The 8,959-nt window shown below is 40.0% G+C and overlaps 1 long non-coding RNA gene across 1 annotated transcript; it reads left to right on the top strand.

Annotated features, from left to right (window-relative positions):
* The first annotated feature begins 5,587 nt into the window (after positions 1-5,587).
* LOC136680146 (uncharacterized) lies at positions 5,588-7,797 on the top strand. Its single transcript, XR_010796863.1, has 5 exons — positions 5,588-5,653; positions 5,915-6,010; positions 6,738-6,838; positions 6,983-7,152; positions 7,652-7,797. It is a non-coding gene; the product is annotated as an uncharacterized lncRNA (long non-coding RNA).
* Positions 7,798-8,959: the final 1,162 nt, after the last annotated feature.

The raw sequence follows: 8,959 nt of genomic DNA, 5'->3' as shown, positions 1-8,959 counted from the left end.
AGATATAGTGCTCACACAAGGTAAAGTGTGTTTCATAAAATGTCAGCCCTGTGCTTACAAAAAAAAGGCTAACCCGTGTCTTCTATATTATTTATAAAACGTGCTCTGTTAACGTCGACTTGGTATGTGTTGTAAATAATTGTTTTATCCATGTTATACGGAGCGCTGTTGGAGTATTTTTCCGGTGAACACATTCACACAAGACTTGAAGTTATGTAAGACACTTCAGACAAAAGGTTAACCCCAACAAAGTTATGCCTTAACCAGCTTTGCATTTGCCGTTACAAATATGGAGCTTTGCCTGGGTCACGGTTTTTTAAAAAAAAAGTAACCTCTGCCGCTTTTGACTCACCATTGAGTTATGCTATGGCTTCAACAGAAATTTTGTGAGTGCTGCGCGCTCTCTCTGTGTGTTTTGTGCAAACTGCGCGCTCTCGCTGAATGTTTTGTGCGCGCTGCGCGCTCTCTCAGGTTTTTTTTTTTTTTTTTTTTTTTTTTTTGCGAGCTTTGCGCATCCCTCTGAGTGTTTTGTGCAAACTGCGCGCTCTCTATGAGTGTTTTGTGCGAACTGCGCGCTCTCTCTGAGTTTTTTTTTGCGAGCTTTGCGCTCTCTCTGTGTGTTTTGTGCAAACTGCGCGCTCTCGCTGAGGGTTTTGTGCGTGCTGCGCGCTTTCGCTGAGTGTTTTGTGCAAACTGCGCGCTCTCTCTGAGTGTTTTGTGCATGCTGCCCGCTCTCTCTGAGTGATTTGTGCGAGCTTGTACTTTCCACTTCGGACGTCAGTCGCATGCTGAGCAGAGTGAATGCATGGAAGGTAGCTGGCCCTGATGGTGTACCTGGCCGGGTGCTAAGAGCTTGTGATGTGGAACTTGCGGGTGTCTTCACTCACATCTTTAATGTTTCGCTTGCCCAGGTAGCTGTACCATCTATCTTTAAGTCAGCCATCGTTGTGCTTGTGCCTCACTCACCCCAATAATTTCCAAGTGCTTTAAAAGACTAGTTCTTTCTCACTTGAAATCCTGCCTGCCTGCTACGCTGGACCCACACCAGTTTGCTTATCGTAGCAACAGATCCACCGAGGACGCTATCTCAACAGCACTACACACTGCACTAACCCACCTCGCTTGGAGGCATAAGGAAGCATAAAGTAATCTAAATCTCCCTGGTAGGCGGCTGCGTTGACCTTGGACCTCAGAAAATACAGTGGACCCACACCATCAGATGACATGGGACCCCAAACTGCCACTGACTGTGGAAACTTTGCAGGGTACCTCGAGCAACGTGGATTCTGTGCCTCTCCTCTCTTCCTCCAGATTCTGGGACCTTGATTTCCATAGGAAATGGTCCTTGGTCTCCCAGGACCAAGATGGCATCGCGATCACACTGCGAGGCTCAGCGTCTTACCGGTTTTAGTGATGTTATACTTCTGTACTTAGCTATCTCCAGTTTTCTTGCGCAAATAACTCTTGCGAACTACAGTTACGACAGACAGACACTTTTGGAAATTAACATTCACCGCACAAACACCGGATTCAGCATCGGTTTGACTTTAACCAGCTTCAAAACAACACCCCTCCCCCATCTTGGACTGTCCGATTATCTTTCTTTGTTCCTGCTTCCCAAATACACTGCAGTCATGCATAGGATTAAGCCTTCAACCAGAACTGTAAAGATCTGGATGGATGGGGCTGACTCCTTCCTTCAGCAACAGTTCCAGCACACCGACTGGAGTGAGTATGCTGCCCGAGCCACCACAGTCTCACACATCCACTTGGACACCTACACTAACTCTGTCCTGAAACAAATCAACAAGCGCTCAGGGTACAAGAGTCCTCTGTACCGCCCACTGGGGTTGCTGGCAATATGAAGAGACTAATAGCTATAGCCAAGCACTGCTACAAACGCCGGATTGAGGAGCACTTTACCTCCTCTGACCCTCGGCGTACGTGGCAGGGAATACACGCCCTGACTGACTATAAACCAACTAGCTTTGTTCCATCTACCAACAGTGCTTCAGTCCCTGATGAGCTGAACAACTTCTACGCTCGTTTCGACCAGATGATATTGATATCTTCAATAAATCTTCCACCGACGACAACCCACTTGTACTTTCCACTTCGGATGTCAGTCGCATGCTGAGCAGAGTGAATGCACGGAAGGCAGCTGGCCCTGATGGTGTACCTGGCCGTGTGCTAAGAGCTTGTGCTGTGGAACTTGCGGGTGTCTTCGCTCACATCTTTAATGTTTCGCTTGCCCAGGCAGCTGTACCATCTATCTTTAAGTCAGCCATCATTGTGCCTGTGCCTAGGCATTCTACTGCTTCAGACTTTAATGACTTTCGACCTGTAGCACTCACCCCAATAATTTCCAAGTGCTTTAAAAGACTAGTTCTTTCTCACTTGAAATCCTGCCTGCCTGCTACGCTGGACCCACACCAGTTTGCTTATCGTAGCAACAGATCCACCGAGGACGCTATCTCAACAGCACTACACACGGCACTAACCCAACTGGACTGTCAAAACTCATAGGTGAGTATGCTGTTCATCGATTTTAGTTCTGCATTCAACACAGTGATTCCGTCTATGCTGATATCCAAACTCAACCATCTGGGTATCAGCACATCACTCTGCCACTGGATTTTAGACTTCCTGTCTAACAGACCCCAATCTGTTAGATTAGGCAACCTTCATTCATCAACCATCACCTTGAACACTGGCGTTCCACAAGGTTGTGTTCTTAGCCCGATTCTGTACTCTCTCTTCACCCATGACTGTGTACCTGCCTATGGTTCAAACACCATAGTCAAATTCGCAGATGACACCATGGTGATAGGCTTGATTACAGACAATAATGAAACGCCCTACCGGGATGAAGTACAGCATCTGTCCTTGTGGTGCCAAAACAATAACCTAGTACTAAACATGCTCAAAACAAAGGCGATCATCATGGACTTCAGACGGACTAGGAATCAAGCTCACGCCCCCATTTACATCAATGGAACTGCAGTGGATCAGGTGTCCAGTTTCAAGTTCCTTCGAGGACATCTACCATAAACGCTGCCTGGGCAGGGCACGAAAATCACTATAATATCACTACTGCACTTTATGTAAATAATGTAATATATTGCACTTCTGGTTAGATGCTAACTACATTTCATTGGCCCTGTACTTGTACTCTGCACAATGACAATAAAGTCGAATCTAATCTAATCTAATTTACTTTAATCAGGGAACATAACTTTGGACCACTCAGGAGCAGTCCAGTCCTTTTTCCTGACGCTGTCTCTTGTTCAAGAGTGGCTTGGCATAAGGAACATGACAGCTGAAACCCATGTCTTGCATACATTCAAATTTTATGACCAGCACCTGTATGTGCTTGTATAATTTTAAACTACTGATTCTTAACATTGAAGTTGCCCAGAAGCTCTATTGCAACTCTTCGCTTCCACATTAAATTACCTGACGCTGGATTATAACTTACTTCTGAACGTCATCGTTCCATTATCTTGGGCATGATTTTAATGTGTGAGCAATCTTTTTGTGCTGACTATATGCAGGTGTATTGTTTAACATTCGGATTCTGACTGGTGTTCGCTCAGAAGCTTTTACATTTTTCGCTTCCACCTTAAGTAATGCAGCAGTAACGTTAGGTAACTTGAAAATTTGAAAGTAAGGCGTTCGGACAAGAGTTTCAGAAGGGCAGGCTGGCTCACTGTGGTTACGTGTTTGTCGGTTTACTGGCATTATAAATATATCAAAGATAGTTGGAAACTTTGTGAAAGGACGTTTGTGTTGCCTTATCAAAGTAGCCAACACTTTAAAATGTTAATGTCTATGGATGTTGGGCATGTTAAAAGTATTAAAAACATTACAAAACACTTCAACGAATGATAAATATATACGCCATCCCAATCCCAATATATTTGCCTGTAATGGAATGTAATGGAATATATTGGAATCGAGACGTTCCGGGAGCCACCTGGTGGATTGATGCAGAATTGCGGGTAAAAGGCCCAAACTTTGAGGATTTTTAGCTCCCACCACGTGTGCCCAGGACCCGACCCCGGGCTCTGCAAAAAAAATCGTCTAGGGTGCGCCGCGCGCTAGGCCGATAAGGTCCACCAAGCAGCGTATCATATATGTGGATTGGGATGGTGTGGTACTACGAAGAGGTAAGCAACTGCTATTTTCTCGACTAAATGGCCTTTCGGACCTAAGACCCCACCACCACCTGTTAGGTCTAAATGGAATTGTGGACACATACTCCCATTTGTGGCCAGATGGTAGTATGTCAGTGTAGTTTTTATTTATTTTTTATTAAGTTAATGCAACATATGATTGGTCATTTGAAAATGGTACTCAGGCAGCTAGTACTTAACCTTTTCCATGTTACATATTTCAGATTATTCCAATTTTGGACATTTCAATTCCAACATTACTGATTATACACAGAGTCTTGTACAAAAAAGAAGGCATAGATTTGAAAACGTTCAACGTACACATGTATCATTGTCACAAGCATTTTAAAATGTGCACTGTGTACACATTTGAATTTGATATGTATTTTTGAAATTGTGATGGAGAAAATAAGGACAAGTATTAAGAATTGAAATCTAACAGAGCATTTGGAATCAGAAAGTAGTTTATTTAACCTTAAGGTGGTCAACATACAATAGCAGAGAGTACTATGTGAATGTGGACAAAGGAGATGTTTTCACAGAGATATTTATATAGGTATTTTATACGTCATAACCATAAGATAATCACTCGATGTTTCTGCAAGCTTAGTTTCCTTAGAGACATCTCAGTTTGATATACAAGATGTGGTTTGTTCTAATAAAGCATTGACCTCGAGCTGACGTGACATACACTTAGTTTTTGAGCTCTGTTGACGATTAGAAATGAATATACTGACAAACAAGCAGACAAGTTCTTTCAACAGAGACATATAAAAATTACCATTACAGAAATATCTGAGTTTGGATATCCCTATCTTACTAAGAAAAGTCGACAAGAAATGTTGTAGAGCAAATCAAAAGCTGTTCAGCAACATATAGCAAGTTTTGGTCCCTTGTGTACAACCAAAAATACAACCGCAAAGTTGCTTCAGAATATAGTGCACCTTGTCTGCCCAGCCGTAACTACGAAACCTCATTCTACACACTTAGAGCAGGCCAAGCCATTTAAAATGAAAATAACCTGTTTCCAAATTGAATTATACAAGAACAAGTATAAAAACAACAATAAAGTAATTTTCACTATTAGAATTAACTCACACATCCATTCCCCTCATTTTCCTTCAGAAAAGGGTACTTAAATATCAGAGCTTTACACACTTGCACATACTCATTTGTACACTCTAAAAAGTGTATTTGGGCAGTAGTTCCTATTATAGACTTATTTACATTAACCTCAATTAATTCTTTTGCCTTAGTTCCTACAACTTACTTTCATGAGTTCAATTAACTTAAAAGTCACACATTTTATCTCAAAATAACTTTTTACTTTGAGACTACGTGAAACAATTAAGTTTAAAGCAGCTTTACGTCTGACGTCATTACGTAAGCTTTGCGCGAGGCAGATCTCTGGTACCGACAACAGGTGCGCCCCGCTTTTTCTTCCGAACATCGACGGTCGACGTGACTCGGATAAAACAGTAAGTATGCTACCCACCATAACCAAACATTTAATAAACCTTAAAAAAAAAAACAGACTGCACTGTAAAAAATCTAACTTCAAATTTAGTTGATTATACATTGAAATAGTGAGTTGGGAATAGAACTCAATTGTGTGATAGTTCATCTAACACGAAATGTATTGTTCTGATCAACCTGTAGGCACAACATAAAAAATGTGTTGAGAAGATTTGTTTGGAAAAGTTGCTGATTAAGATAAACCTGCGCATGCTCTGTTCTAGTCATGCGCATGCTCAGTGGGAGGTTCGGGAATACGCGCGAAGGACGGTTGATTCCTCTTTGTTGTGGCTCGAAGTTTGGAGAAATTCAAGATTGAGGTAAATAACTAGTGATAGTTCACAAAGCATTTTAAAGTTACGTTTCTAGTTTTAACACTATCTTAAAGCCGTGAATATGTGAGGGAAATTGCCGTGGCATTGTTATATTAGCTAACTTTGCCAACTCGACTGAGCCATGGAAAGTTTGAATATGAGCCGTTTGTTTCATTTAATCAAATGCCCAACGTAACAGACTCAAGCAGGCTGTAACAAGCCTGAGCGCTTTCTTTATGTTCTATTTTGAAAATGTTATGTATCTTGTTGGCTGGCTTTTTTCCATTCCACCTTAAATACCGGAATAGGTAACGCTATATTGAGCCTCCTCGGTGTTTGTTGAGCTGTTTAAGGTAGAACGGAAAATTCAGGATGCTGACTACAACAACGCTCCTTTAGTCTGATATCATTTATATGAAAGCAGCAGGGTGTTATTACAAGATTAAGCCGTCAAAGATACAAAAATATCCATATTGTCTGAATCAGACCTACTATTTGTTTTTTGTTTTGCTTTTGAGAAGTTCGTAGGTGTCTAACAGCACTAGCACTATACCTAACATCGTCTGTTTCTCAAAACATTTAGCTAAATGTAATATATGTGTGTGTGTGTGTGTAAATAAATTACAAAAACATTAAATAACGTTACATAGAGTTTGTGGTTCTGTAATTGCATTTACAAACTATAATTGTGTACAATGACAATACTAACACTAATATTGTTTTCATTTTCAAGGAAAAAAGGGATACATTAGATGAAGTGCAAAATCTGCTCTTTCACAAGCCAAGACACAGACGTTGGGTTGAAGCACCACAGAGTACGCCATGGATTTCATGGTACACGCTGGCCCTGTTTTCACTCCAATTGTGTGTGTTCCTTGATATGTCGTTTTTCAAAATGTCACAGTAAATTATCTACATGTCACCAAAGTTCTACCTTCAAATGTGATCTTTGTGATTATAAAGATGTTTGCGATATAGCCCTGCAGGGCTGAGTGAGGATTTCTTGGAAGAAGAGAGAAAGGCAATGAGGGCTGAGATAGATAAAAAGGGTCCAAACATTTTCTTTACGGTGGAAGGAGGTTGTTGAGCAGGAACCTCTGGTTGGTCTGGTTCGAGAATGATGGCCAGCACTGTTCTTGGAGAGTCAGGTGAGTAGTGTTTGTTTGCTGTACTTGTGACTCTGGCCCATTTCAGCATATTTTTCTTTTTATAGTTTTTGTAGGATTGTTTCACACTGCAAAACCTAGTGTGAACCAATCTAGTTTACTTGTCTAAAATGATACTTAACTTTTTTTCCCCAGAACAGTTCCAAAACTGTTATAATGCGAAGTCATCAGCTGTTTGGATTATTTACTTATTTTTTTAGTTATTTACTTATTAACCAAGAAGCGTACAGCATTGTCCAACCACAGTAATGTTATTTAAAGGCAACAAGTTTTATCGCGCACAACATTTGTCACGAAAGCGTCCCAAAAGAGCAATTTTCCTGTGGGCTATTTTTTTGGCCTTGGGATGACGGGATGGTTTTTGTCTGGATCCCTGCATAACTGTTATCAACTGAATCAGTGTTTGTCTAGAAATGTTCAGGCTCTGTACGTAATGACTGATAATCTGTATTCTCTATTGTTTACTCCTCTCTCTCTCTAGATATGCAGTGAGTTTCGTAGAATAACTGCCATCAACCTGAAGAGTCAGTTTCATGATGCACTGGACACATGTGCCAAAACTCCTTAAACTGTACAGGAGTAGAAGGGCAGCCTTTGGAGGAGATGGGATGCATCTGTAGTATGTTTAATGCACAAGTTTTTGTGAAAAACTAAGTTTGTGAGGTTTTCACAATAAAATTTTAAAATATTCCATTTGTGCAATGTAGATTTATTATTTTAACCAAGTTGAATTTCTGAGTAGCGTAAAGGTATTTGACTCCTATTTGCAAAACTAAAATAACATGCTAAAAAACACTTTTAAAATTATTTAAATGTAAGCTGTATTTTAAGTACACTGTAAAAAGAAAACAGTTGATCCAACTTAATTGAATTGCTTCAATTGGTAACAAGTAATTCAATTAAGTTTATCCAACTTAATTGTTTAAGTTTAACCTTAAAAAAATAAATTGAAAAAACTTAATTGAATTACTTGTTACCAATTGAAGCAATTTTCTTTTTACACTGTATAGTGTGAGTGATAATGTAATGCTCAGTGTCACTTCGTCAGCAGTCATGGGGGTCCAGGTGTATGGAATGGCGTTGGTCTCTTATAGAACAGCGTTGGGCTCTAAACGTGTGAACACATGCTCGTTAACACGTTATTAAAAATTTGCGTGTTGACACGTAAAATTTTGTCGTGATAACGTGACCAAAATTGACACGTTTACACGCTTCTTAAGGTTTTCGCCAATGGGAGGCCTCAAATCCGGGCGTACTTACATATTCATGATAGGATTTACATCACACCCTGTAGCTGACACGAAACATAAATCCTTTGTGAACGTAGTCCCTAAGTTTCATCTGAATTATTCATAACATAGTGAGCTAAGCACTGACCTGTGGCTACGTTGAGCCCTACATGAGCAGTGTGAAGACAGCAATACTAGTAAGCTGTTTATGTTTCACAATAAAAAAAAACTGTTGTTTAGTACCTTAAAATTTGTAAACATGCATATTATTATATAACTTCATTCATAACATGCTCTAAAGCTTTTCATAATTTTATAAGAAACAAACATCACTATTCACTCACACTGTGTGTGACACATACTGAGGCGTAATTCATTCACATTGATAAATTATGTGCATTCTTTTAATAGCATACTGCTAAACAATACAGTGTCAATACAAACCCATAGTGAAATTAACTTTCCAGATCCTCCTCTTTCTGTAAACATGTATACTATGTGTAAAAATACATTAATTTACTCATGTGTTATTTAATTATGTGTATGTACTTATATATGTT

This window comes from Hoplias malabaricus, unplaced genomic scaffold (genome assembly GCF_029633855.1).
Source record: "Hoplias malabaricus isolate fHopMal1 unplaced genomic scaffold, fHopMal1.hap1 scaffold_41, whole genome shotgun sequence".
Classification (NCBI taxonomy): Eukaryota; Metazoa; Chordata; class Actinopteri; order Characiformes; family Erythrinidae; genus Hoplias; species Hoplias malabaricus.
Note: the sequence above shows the minus strand (reverse complement) of the source record. Positions and strands in the feature narration are given on the sequence as shown.